This window comes from Hypanus sabinus, chromosome 11, assembly GCF_030144855.1.
Source record: "Hypanus sabinus isolate sHypSab1 chromosome 11, sHypSab1.hap1, whole genome shotgun sequence".
NCBI classification, from domain to species: Eukaryota; Metazoa; Chordata; class Chondrichthyes; order Myliobatiformes; family Dasyatidae; genus Hypanus; species Hypanus sabinus.
The window spans coordinates 69,626,918-69,640,137 of record NC_082716.1 but is presented as its reverse complement, the minus strand read 5'-3'; the positions used below and the strand labels follow the sequence as shown (position 1 = coordinate 69,640,137).

The following is a 13,220-nucleotide window of genomic DNA, read 5'->3' as shown; positions in this document are numbered from 1 at the left end:
GCTTCAATAAATCCAGATTACTGCCCAGAGGCACTGACTCAACAATCATGAGTAGCTGGTAAAATCCAACCTTCCTACTATATTGAATCCTTTCCAGTTCTTCTACCACTCAAACTGGTGCACTGATGATGTCATAGCCTTGGCCCTCCACTCCATCCTGTCCCACCGAGACAGCAACGCTTCATATGCAAAGTTGTTGCTCATTGACTTCAGCTCAGTGCTTAACACAATCACCCCTCAGAAGCTGCTGAGTAAACTGTCCTCAACAATCTCAGCAATCCTCTCTGCAAATAGATCTCGGACTTCTTGACAGAAAGACCCCAGTCAGTCTGAGTTGGCAGCAACATCTCAAGCGTCAGCAAGCTGGGCACTGGTGCCCCACACAGTTGAATGCTCAGTCCATGGCTTTTCACACTGCTGACGCACAACTGCTCTGTCAGATCCACCTCAAGATGCAGCACCAAGTTCATGGATGCTTGGCTTCATCTGCAACAACGATAAGTCAGCACACAGAGAGGTGGAAGAGAGGCTTGTCCAATGGCGTGAAAATAACAACCTAAGGCTCAACATGGACAAGGCAAAGCAGATGATTCTGGACTTCAGGAAGGTGCAGGTTGTCCACTCTCCATTTCACATCAATGGCTCTGCCGCGGAGAGAGTGAAGAACATCAAGTTCCTTAGTGTACACATAACGGACGATCAAACCTGGACCCACAACCCCTCAATTGTGAAGAAGGCTTAGTAGTGTCTACAGTTCCTGAGGAGACTGAGGTCTGTAAGGGCTCCCTGCCCCCATTCCGAAGACTTTCTACAGTAGGACCATCAAGAGTGCCTTGTCAGACTGCATCATTGTGTGGTACAGAAGCTGCTAAGCACTGGACCACAAATTTCTACAGAGGACAGTAAGAACCGCCGAGAGGATAACTGGGGTCTCTCTCTCCCCCCTCCCTTGTCTGTGACATTTACTGGGATTGTTGCATACAAAGGGCCCAAGGTATTGTTAAGGATCCCTACCACCCATCCCACAATCTCATTGACAGGAAGAAGATCCAAGAGCGTCAGACTTAGGACTGCCAGAATGAATACCCTGCCAGCACTAGAACGCGGAGTAGTCAAGCGCAGTGCCTTTAAGGACCATCACCATGGCGGGAAGCACGGCGGGTGGGGGGGCTTCCAAGCCTGGCTAAAATTCAGAGGAACGAAGCCTCCTCTACCCAGCATCTTGTTGGCAAATATACAGTTGCTGGAAAATAAGACTGATGATCTCAGAGGCAGATCTCAATTGTTTGCTGTACCAAGACTTGGTCATCTGCAGACACACCTGATGCAGCAGTCAGATCAGATAGATTTATAAATTCAAGATGGATCAGACTGCAGACTCCGGTAAAGAAAAGGGTGGAGGCTGAGTGTATTTTGGCCAATTCCGTTGGTTATGTCGAACTCGTGTTCCTCTGATTTGGAACACCTATCGATCGAATGTAAACCATTCTACTTGGCTTGGGAGTGCTCCAAGGCAACTTGGAGTAGTCCAGCGGCCGACTATAAGCAAGCACTCGCGACACTGCACAATGTCATCTGCAGACAAGAAACAGCCCATTCTGATGCATTTGAAGTTATAGTCAGAGACTTCAACCAGGCCTGTTTAAAGAATACCCTGCCCAATTATCACCAGCATTTAACCTGTAACACTAGAGGTTCCAACGCACAAGGCCACTGCTACACTATGATAAGGAATGCCAAAATTTCCTTACCTAGACCACATTTTGGTAAATCAGGCCACTTGGCTCTCCTCCTACAGCCTGCATACAGACAGAGCCCAAAAAGCAAGGCTCCAGAGATTAGATAACTAAGAGGTGGTTACAGGAGGCAGAGGAACGGTTACCTTGAGTCAGTGGACAGGGCCGTGTTCAAGCATTCATCTGAGAATTTAAATGGCTATACCAGTGTTGTAAAAGATTTTACCAAAACCACTGTAGCTGAGTGTGTCCCAAGAAATTGTTCAGAGTTTACCGCCATCAGAAGCCATGCTCTTTTCTCACTGCTGCCATCAGGTAGAAGGTACAAGAGCCTCAGGACACACACCACCAGGTTCAAGAACAGTTGCTATCCCTCAAACATCAGGCTCTTGAACAAAAGGGGATAACTACACTCATCTATTAATATGTTCCCAAAGCCAATGATCTCACTTTATGGAAGCTTTATCTTGTTATTCTGTGCTCTCATTATATATTGTTATCTATTTATATTTGTATTTGCAGAGTTTGTTGTATTCTATGGTGTACTTGATTAATTATAGTTACTATTCTATAGATTTGCTGAGTATGTCCACAGGAAAAAGAATCTCAGGGTTGTATGTGGCAAGATATATAGACTCTGATAATAAAATTTACTTTGAACTTTGAATTTTGTACATTTACTGTACTATTACTGTTTATCTTTGCTGCACACTACATTAAATTATATTTTATTAACTTCTTTGTGGTAATATTTTGTTCATTAAGGATTTGTTACATGTTCTGCATGTGCACTGTGGTCTGGAGGAAAGTTGTTTTGTTTCGTTGTATATATGTAGTCAGATGACAATAAACCTGAACTAATGCACACTAAATCTGGAACATTTGAAGAGCTCTTAATATTAAACTCTCTATTCCAAATGGATTTGTTTAAAAGGTTATCCAATGAACAGTGCGTCTCCTAATAGTCCTCCATTCTGACATGACGCCAGAAAGAGAGGATTATTATTATGTATAATTCCAAAGAAACTAGATTAGAAATTCTATCACATAAGACATGCTTTTCTCTGCACATTATCTGACTGAATAAAGGTTTGCACTGATCAAGGAATGAGTTTGCAATCTCACAGACCACAACTGCACATGACACACTGCACAGCAGAGGTATCATTGAAGTTCAGCAACACGGCCATGCCTTCGGGCTGCAGATTAGACTTGAAGAATCAAAATGGTACACCCAAGAGAAGGAGGCACCGACAGAAAGAAGCAGAAGTGAATGGTGTTACTTAAAGGGATATTTCTAATCTGCATTATTATTGGGCTTCCTTTTGTCAAAGTGGATGATTGGGTCAGCCTCAATGTAATACAGACAAATTCAGGCATAATTCAGATGAGATACTCTATAATATTTTGGGAGTGTGGGGACAATTACTTTGGTTTTGAGTCCAGATGTCCACTCCACCACCATCGTTCGCAATGCAAAACTGTCTGCTCCTGTAATCCACTCACTCACTCGAAGCAGTTCCCATTCAGAACCATTGCTTTAAGGCCACCAACTGCAACAGTGAATCAGAGTTTAGGCGTGGCTCCTGAAATCACGCACAGTCTCACAAGAGACTGCAGGTCACTCCTCTCACACACAATGCAAGTACACAAACAAAAGTTGTTTCTCAGTTGCATCACTGCAGACTCAACACATTCATGTGGCCTCTTCCAAAACACAAGAAGCACGACTGAGTGTATGTTTCTAAGAAGAATTTTTCCCATAATCCATTGAGGCAGGCCATACTCAACTTTCCGCACTACTTCCATATTCTGTGGGGTTTATGAAATCACCCTGAGCTTTAACAGTCACTGGCTCCCTAATCTTTGTACCTTGATCCTGCAATCATGCTAAGAGGCAGAGAGGACCACAAGTATTGAGTAGCTTAGACAATAAACAGTGAGGCCCACCCTCAAGCCATTACAGATTATCACAAATATTTAGACACTGTAGAACTATATTTCGATAAAAAATAATGAACACTACTATAGTATATAAACCTATTCAACTGAGGTAAAATTAATTTTAAAACATTTAGCCACATTTCTAAATGGTGATAAGTTGGAACTTTATCATCAAGTGTATTGAGAACTGCCTACCAAAAAGAACTATCCAGGCTAGCGGGTAGAAGTCGGAGGCAAAGTTGATGAAATTGACAAGTTTTGCATGGGTGCAGGAAGCAGTGCCAATGCAGTCACTAAGGTGGCAGAGAAAGAGTTGGGGCACATTACTGGTGTAGACTTGTAACATGGACTGTTCCACACAGCCAACAAAAAGGCCAGCATAGCTGGGGCCCATGCAAGAGCCCATGGCCACACCTTTAGCCTGAAGAAAGTGGGAGGAGCTGGATGAGAAGATATTAAGTGTAAGTACCAGTTCTGCCAGACGGAATGGAAGAGGGGCATTGGTTGGGTCTGTTGTCAAGAAATGAAGTGCAGGGTTTGAGGCCTTCCTGGTAGTCACACTGATTATGGAGAACTATTATGAAGATGGATGGAGAACTGAGGAGCTAGAGAAGAATCAGTGAGATTGCTGAGTCAAAGGATGGTGTGGGAGATGGCTGCATGTATATTTGACGTTCAGCATGTTCTTTACTGCAGTGCCCAGGTGGGGAAGCCCCAGTAGTACTGGTATGCACACTGCGCCCTGATCCACCCCATCCTGTTCAAATACTCTCTGCTTATCATTTGTATAGTGCTGGTATCAGGAAACAGATGAGCTTCAACACCACTAATTTGAGTCTGTAGAATGGCTCATGTTCAAAGAATCAGATGTACATGTCACCACTATCATGGACCGTATCAGCAACTGTCTTGAGGACTGTGCACTCACCTTGACAAGGAATTACAGTATTGTACCAATGTCCCTGAACCCACACTCACTGTTAAGTAAAATCAGTCTTCTGAAGAGTGAACCCATGGAAAATAACCAGCCTGGATGGAGTCCCTGGCCACGTCCTTAGACCCTGCACAGATCAGCTGACATGGGTGTATTTGCAGACATTTATAACTTCTTACTTCTTCACAAAGACCACCATCATCCCAGTATTTAAGATAAGTAGGTAAAGTGCCTTAACAACTACTACCCAGTAGCTCTGACATCCACCATCATGAAGTGCTTCAAGTTCCAGACAACCACAGCCCACCACCATTTTAAAAGTTCTACAACAGATGCCATCCCCCTTGCCCTATGTTCTGTCTGGAGCTTCTGGATTCTAAAGGCACCAGCATTGGACTGTTCTTTATTGATTACAACTTTTCCTTCAATACTATAATTCCATGCAAACTCACAGAACTGGGACTCCACACCTCTCTTTGCAAATGGATCCTTCAGTGACCATTTTCAAGGATAGTGTTTCTATATTTCATTAGGAATTTGAAAAGATTTGGTTAATCAACTATAACACTCAAAAACTTCTATAGATGTAGCACGGAAAGCATTTTGACAGGTTGCATCACTGTCTGGTATGGGGGGTGGGGGAGGTTACAGGATCAAAAGAAGCTACAGAAAGTTGTAAAAGTAGTCAGCTCTATCTTGGGTACTAACCTCCATAGTATCCAAGACACCTTCAAGGAGCGGTGCCTCAGAAAGGCCATGTTAAGGACCCCCTTCAACCAGGCCATGTTCTCATTGTTACCATCAGGAAGGAGGTACAGATGCAACGATTCAGGAATGGCTTCTTCCCTTCCGCCATCCAATTCCAAAATAGACATTGAACCCATGAACACAAACTCACTTTTTTAAAAATATATATTATTTCTGTTTTTGCAAAATTTTTAATCAATTCAGAGTAAAGAGGGTGGAGCACAGTCAAGATGGCACTAAATGGCAACTCCTTTACTTGCATTTTCACAAACAGCTCTACTTTTATCTTTCAGATCTCTTTGTTCCCCTTTCAAATTCCTTTGAAGACCCTGATTGGAATTACACTCTGACTTTGTTTCTTTTCAGGAATGGGACCCACTCTCAGGGCCTCACGACCGGCCATTTTTCGATATACAAAGGACGCGGTCCGGAAGGTGAGCGTGCCTCCAGGGTTCGGGATTTTCGTGGCTCTGGTGACAGGCTGATTCAAGGCCAGTACCACTGCCTGATGTGTCACAGGAGAACAAGGAAGATCAGAGGCAGCAGGCTGTAGATCGAGGGACCCGAGCCTTCCTGGGCCTGACTCTCTGGGCCCAGAGCTCAGGAAAAGCGATGCAACAGGCTTTTAACACCACAAACAGTGAGTTGTTTGTTATGCCTCCCCTCTCGCTGTGAAATGGAGACACCTCTTTTTCTCTTATTTGGGAGAGACAGAGCCTGTGGAATGTCACATTACCGGGTGAACGAGTAGTCTTTGGGGTAACTGCAAGTCTGTGTCTTTATTGATGCTCTGCTGTATGCTTGAGTGCTCGGTGAGGGGCGCCGATGCTTTTTTGCTGGTCGGAAGGTTCGCTGCCTTGCTGCTGCTTGAGTATGGAGGGGGGAGGCTGGGGGGGGGGCTTTGGGGTTCTAACATTTAACAGCCATTCATTCTTTGGGGCACTCCTCTGTTTTCATGGATGCTTGCCAAGAAAAAGAATATCAGTATGTATATTGTATACATTTCTCTGACATTAAATGTACCTATTGAAACCTATATATACTTACTCTAATTGATCTAATTACTGGATCTATTCATTTGTTTATTTCTTCTTTCTATATTATCATGTATTGCATTGAACTACTGCTGCTAAGTTAACAAATTTCACAACACATGCCGGTGTCAATAAACCTGATTCCGATTCTGATGGACTGCAATCATTAAGCGGCAACACTTCTATCACGATTACCCTCAACACTGGTACACTACAGAGCTATATCTTCAGGGTTCTGCTCTACTCCCTGTACACTCACGACTGCATGGTCAGACTCTGCCTTAACACCATCTATCTGATTGCAGATACCACTGTAGTGGGCCATATCTCAAATAACGTTGAGTTGAAGTGCAGGAAGGAGATGGAAAACCTCATGACATGGAGTCATGACAACAACCTTCCCCTCAATGTCAGCAAAACAGAAGAACTTGTCATTGACTTCTGCAAGGGAGATACGCACATGGCCCCATTTACATCAACGGCACTGAGCTTGAGAGGACTGAGAGCTTCAAGTTCCCAGGGATGAACATCACCAATAGCCTGTGCTAGTCCAACCACATTGATGGCACAGCCAAGAAAGCTCACCAGTGCTTCTACTGCCATAGGAAGCTGAACAAATGTGGCATTTCGCTTTTGACTTTGACCTTCATCCATTTCTATCAAGGCACAGATAGAAAGTATCGGATCCCAATGCATCATGACTTGATATGACAACTGCTCTACCTTTGACCACAAGAAACTGCAGGGCACTGTGGACACAGCTCTCCACGTCATGGAAAACAGCTTCTCCTTCATATACTCTCTGTTTATACATCTCACTGCCTCAGCCAGCATAATCAAAGACCTACCCACCCAAGGCATTCTTCTCCTCTCCCTCCCATCGGGCAGAAGATAAAAACGTCTGAAGCATATACCACCAGGCTCAAGGACAGTTTGTATCCCACTATTATAAGTCTTCTGGATGATCCCTAGTGCAATAAGATGGACTGTTGACCTCACAATCCACCTCATTATGATTTTGCATCCTGTTGTTTCCCTGCACTGCACTTTGTCTGTAACTGTAGCTCTTCGATCCGCACTGTTATTGTTTTATTTTGTACTACCTCAATGAACCGTTGTGATGAATTCATCTGTAGACAAGTTTTTCAGTCTGCGATCGATATTGGTGCCACAGAATCCAAAGTTGTTTTCATAATGTTCAGTATCATCTACCTGCTATGGATTCATAGGGCCAAACTCCCTTGCCAAGTTTAAACTAGGCCCAATCGGCAAGGCCACCTGATGTACTGTAATTAAACAACAATGATGGGGTAGAACACGCCCCAGACATAGAGGTACTAAAGTACTTTAACAATGCAATACCTGAGGTGTTATTTTCAGACAAAATCAACAACATGTTTGAAATGCTTCTCAATACAAAAAGAAATCCACTTTCTTAGAGTATTGTGCGCTAACAACAAGAGTGAAACTCTGTTTGGCGAGAGGAAAAGCAGCTGGCAAATTGTTACCCAAACTACATGCATTCTATCAGAATTGCAACTGTGGTATAAGAAATTTTCAGAGTACATCATAGCAGCTGCAAAAGCAAATACTGTAAAAGGCCCCAGAGATCTCTGTAACCAAGATTATTGATTATCCACATTATTTTTGAAAGCCATGTTCCATTCAACGTTTTCAGAATCCCAGATTTAGTATTGGATTGGCCATTATTCTTAAGTATTATTTCCTTGTAGCCATAAATGAAACCTTTTACTTTGAAAATAGCCTGCTCTCAGAAGTGGCAAATGTACACACATTATAGCTAAAGCAGCAAGTTGTGTATGACAGAGTAAATGGCAATGATTACTCTCAAATGTTAGTAACTTTGAGAGTACAGTGCTCTAAACATTTGCAAAAGGCCCCTCATCAACCTACCCCCCGCTGTACAATACTGCAACCATGATGAGACTTGGAAAACACAAAAACTCTAGTCTGGTGCAGGACTCTATATTTTCCAGACTCATCATGGACATTTATTATCTAGGAGCTGTGGTGAACAATGGGACAATTACTTTGCAAATGTTTAAGAAAGGTCCACTTTTCTCATACACTTCAGTTAAGGTGACAATGATGACTAGCAACTTATCGAATGAGGTGAAGAGACCTTCACTCTGGAGTGATGGCGTCACAGACTGAAGAGTTTCCCATTTGTCCTATGCATGTGATCTACATCAATTGGAAGCTTGCTGGAGGCAACGTACAATACCGCGGCGAGATTTAAAGACGTGTTTGGATTGACACAGCCTTACATGATATTAGGTTGCTCTGAGATTTGGTTTGATACGGACCTGTTGTTAAAGATTGCGACTTGTGTATGTAGTTGCCATTAGATGGTAATAAAGCTTTGAACATAGAAATCTACAGCACATTACAGGCCCTTCAGCCCACAATGTTCTGCCGACTACTACTCTAGAAATTGCCTAGAATTTCCCAACCACATAGCCCTTTCTAAGCTCCGTGTACCTATCTGAGAGTCTCTTAAAAGACCCTATTGTATCCACCTCCACCTCCGTTGCTGGCAGTGCACTCACCACTCTCTGTGTGAAAAACTTATCTCTGACATCCCCCCTGTACCTACTTCTAAGCACCTTAAAACTATGGTCACCTTAAACCTCCTCATGTTAGCCATTTCAGCCCTGGCAAAATGCCTCTGGCTATCCACACAATCAATGTCTCTCATCATCTTATACACCTCTATCAAGTGACCTCTCATCCTCCGTCACTCCAAGGAGGAAAAGCCAAGTTCACTCAATCTATTCTCACAAGGCAATTTGAGAAAAATTTACCATGCTCCCCAGAGAAGGATGGGATCGGAGTCATTGGTGAGGTCAAAAAACGGTCAAATATATTGCATGCTGCTGCTCACTATATTTTTCATGGAGTTGACATGTAGTGAAGATCAAGTCTACTATGCCTCTATCAGATATATAGTGTGATTCAGCCACTGGGATGAAGAGAGTAAGGACCACCCCTGTGACAAGTAGTCTGAAGAAACCCTTTCAAGTTACTATAGTTAGAATGATCTCCTTTCTTGAAGATTACAGCCATTCCAAACCACTTCCCACTTCTTGGGAGGCACATCTCAATTAAGGCAGAGTGTGCCATCGAAGCCCTTGGTCATTTAAGCAAAGAGATATTTGAAGATCCACGTCCCTAACCAGCACAAAGCTCACAGTCAACCGAGCAGAAGTGACACTTGTCCCCCAACATGTTTATAACAAGGGAGCAAAGCACAGCAGACATCTTCCAAACTCACTGGATAGAACTAGTAAACCAACATCACATTCCTCTCCCAGGTCAATATGCAGAGCAGCAAGGCTCCAGTTACATTCAGCTAGCTTCAACAGTGCGATATACGTTCAGTGCTAACCTCCCCAACTATTGTGAGCATTATCACAGCAAGAACTTACCAGGTTGAGGGAGGAAATGATTTGAGGATGGTGTTCAAGTTTCCATGAAAATATACAAGGCTTCCAACAACTGGTAATAATCTCAGACCCGTGGCTGTTGAAAATGGGTAAATGAATAACTAGAGCAGGGGTTCCCAACCTTATTTATGCCACGGACCAATGCCATTGAGCAAGGGGTCCGTGGACTCCAGGTTGGGAACTATTGAATTAGAGATTTGACAAGACCACCAAGGGGCCTGCCATTGAAAAACTAAGGTGAGCAAGCCTCCTAAACTACCCAGGCACACTGCACAAATCTTGGGGATGACACAGTCAGCTACCACAGCGCCCACAGAAATGGAGAATGGGAGCAAACACCTTAAGTCCTAACGCATAGCTGTTGAAGCTGACAGTGTACTATACACGTAAATTTACAAAATAAGTGTTTAAATATAAATCCAGTATAATGGACCAAGCAATTCAAGTCAAGTTAAGTCAAGTTGTTTTTTATTGTCATTTTGACTATAGCTGCTGGTACAGTACACAGTAAAAATGAGACAATGTTTTTCAGGACCATGGTGCTACATGAAACAGTACAAAAACTACACTGAACAGCATGAAAACAGCATGGGAAAAACTACACTAGACTACAGACCTACCCAGGACTGCATAAAGTACACAAAACAGTGCAGGCAGTACAATAAATAATAAACAAGACAATAGGCACAGTAGAAGGCAGTAAGTTGTTGTCAGTCCAGTCTCTGGGAATTGAGGAGTCTGATAGCTTGGGGGAAGAAACTGTTACATAGTCTGGTCATGAGAGCCCGAATGCTTCGGAGCCTTTTCCCAGATGACAGGAGGGAGAAGAGATTGTATGAGGGGTGCATGGGGTCCTTCGTAATGCTGTTTCCTTTGTGGATGCAGCGTGTAGTGTAAATGTCCGTGATGGCAGGAAGAGAGACCCCGATGATCTTCTCAGCTGACCTCACTATCCGCTGCAGGGTCTTGTGATCCAAAATGGTGCAATTTCCGAACCAGGCAGTGATGCAGCTGCTCAGGATGCTCTCAATACAACCCCTGTAGAATGTGATGAGGATTGTGGAGGGGGGGAGATGGACTTTCCTCAGCCTTCACAGAAAGTAGAGATACTACTGGGCTTTGCTATGGAGCTGGTGTTGAGGGACCAGGTGAGATTCTCCGTCAGGTGAACACCAAGAAATTTGGTGTTCTTTACGATCTCTACCGAGGAGCCGTCGATGTTCAGCGGGGAGTGGTCGCTCTGTGCCCTCCTGAAGTCAATAACAATCTCTTTTGTTCACATTCCGAGATAGGTTGTTGGCTCTGCACCAATCTGTTAGCCGCTGCACCTCCTCTCTGTAAGCTGACTCATCGTTCTTGATGATATGGTTCCAGCTGTGTGTTGCAGCACAGTCATGGGTCAGCAGAGTGAACAGCAGTGGACTGAGCACGCAGCCCTGGGGGGCCCCCGTGCTCAGTGTGATGGTGTTGGAGATGCTGCTCCTGATCCGGACTGACTGAGGTCTCCCTGTCAGGAAGTCTAGGATCCAATTGCAGAGGGAGGTGTTCAGGCCCAGCAGGCTCAGCTTTCCAAACAGTTTCTGAGGAATGATTGTGCTGAACGCTGAACTGAAGTCTCTGAACAGCATCCGAACGTACGTGTCTTTTTTGTCCAGGTGGGTTAGGGCCAGGTGGAGGGTGATGGCAATTGTACCACATACTGTATCCAGCCAGCACCATATACTAACGTGGTTGAGCCACAGGCTCACATTTAATCTACAGTAATGCATTGGTTTGGATTTCAGTGGGGCTTCAAACTGACAAGATTAGTGGCTTTGAACGGACCTCTTACATTTTAAGATGGTCTCCTGACCTCGAAATTTATCTTACTATGATTTTACACTTTTCAGTTATCTGCACTGCACATGGTCATTAGCTTTTACACTTCATTCTGCATTGTCATTGTTTTTAATATTATGGCTGGGGGCAGTAGGATGTTGGCCATGAGGTGATAAGGAAGATTTGGGGTGGGGGGAATATATGGTACTGATGGAGGAAGATGATAATGATGGTGTGAAGGGAATGCAAGATGTCAACAATTATGGGGGTAGTCATGCTACAGGAATTAATTTGGACCGGGATCCTCATTCCTTGGAGATTAGGGATAAGCAACTTACACAAAGGAGCATAAAGAGGTGGATAAAGCCAATTTTGCAGCAACGAAGAAAATCTTTTAAAATACTGATAATTTTTTTTCTACAAATGACATTACCGATAAACATGATACAAACTGCATTATTGCAAGTTAAAAATAGGGAGTTAGCAGCACTGGATGTAATCAAAAAAATATAAACATTGTTAATGTTCAGGGTATCATTTTTTGTAAAGATTTCTCAAATTATGTTTCAATAATTGTAAACCATTGTCCTCCTTCCATGAAGAAGTTTCGTTCAGTAGGTCAATTTCCAACCATTTGTCTTAGTGCATTTGGTTGTTACACCTGCCAATTGACTTGCAGAGATTAAATTACTCTCTGAGATGCAAGGTGCAGATCTGGTGGAATGTAATTGCCTGGTTGTTCCAGTTATGGATATGCCTGGCAAAATACACTGAACAAGTTACCTGAAAACCGAGGCACAGGAGAAACTGCCCACACAAATCTGGCAATGTATTGGGAATTGGTGGGAGGGAAAACTACTTCCTTCTTGATGTTGGTTGCTGTCAGTTGAACAAGTGCCTCTATCATAATCATCATGTCACCAGAAATATTTTTTTCATTCAGCAAACCAGGAACAAGAAACACCATTTCAGTTTATATTTTAAACAATTTACTGTATGCAAATGGAGTTAAGAACATGGTTATAAAATTAAAGTGGAATCTGGAACATCACAAACAGTTATAAAATTGAAAACAGTTAAATTTGATTATATCTTGAAATATTTTATGAGGGCAATAAAATACACATGAAATTATTTTTGTTTGCTAAACAGTGATCATGACTTAATGAACCATTAAAATGCACTTGTACTTCATGCAACAAAATACACTAAAGTACTTTACAGCAAACTTAGTAATTCAGTGCCTAACTTTCTCATTGGATGTCTGATTTTCTTAACTTCACTTGAGAAAGCTACAAGCAGAGATCGCTGTGGTAGAGCATCGAACAGTTAACTGGGATTAAACTACGGCTGCTAGTTCCACAACACAATGTTGGCCATTGCTGACAATATTTCCATCATTGTGCCTGTAGAACCACAGCCATAAAGTTAATCAGCTGGGAATGGTGGTGAAAAAAATTGACAAGAATTATAGTTCAAATAGTGGAACTAAAACAGAGCAAAATGCTGGAGGAACTCAACAGGCCACAGGCAGCATCTA

General features: G+C 43.0%; 1 protein-coding gene across 1 annotated transcript in view; it reads right to left on the bottom strand.

Annotated features, from left to right (window-relative positions):
- The window catches only part of LOC132401501 (adhesion G-protein coupled receptor D2), a 312,379-nt gene that overhangs the window by 111,517 nt on the left and 187,642 nt on the right, over positions 1–13,220 (bottom strand). The window lies entirely within an intron of this gene.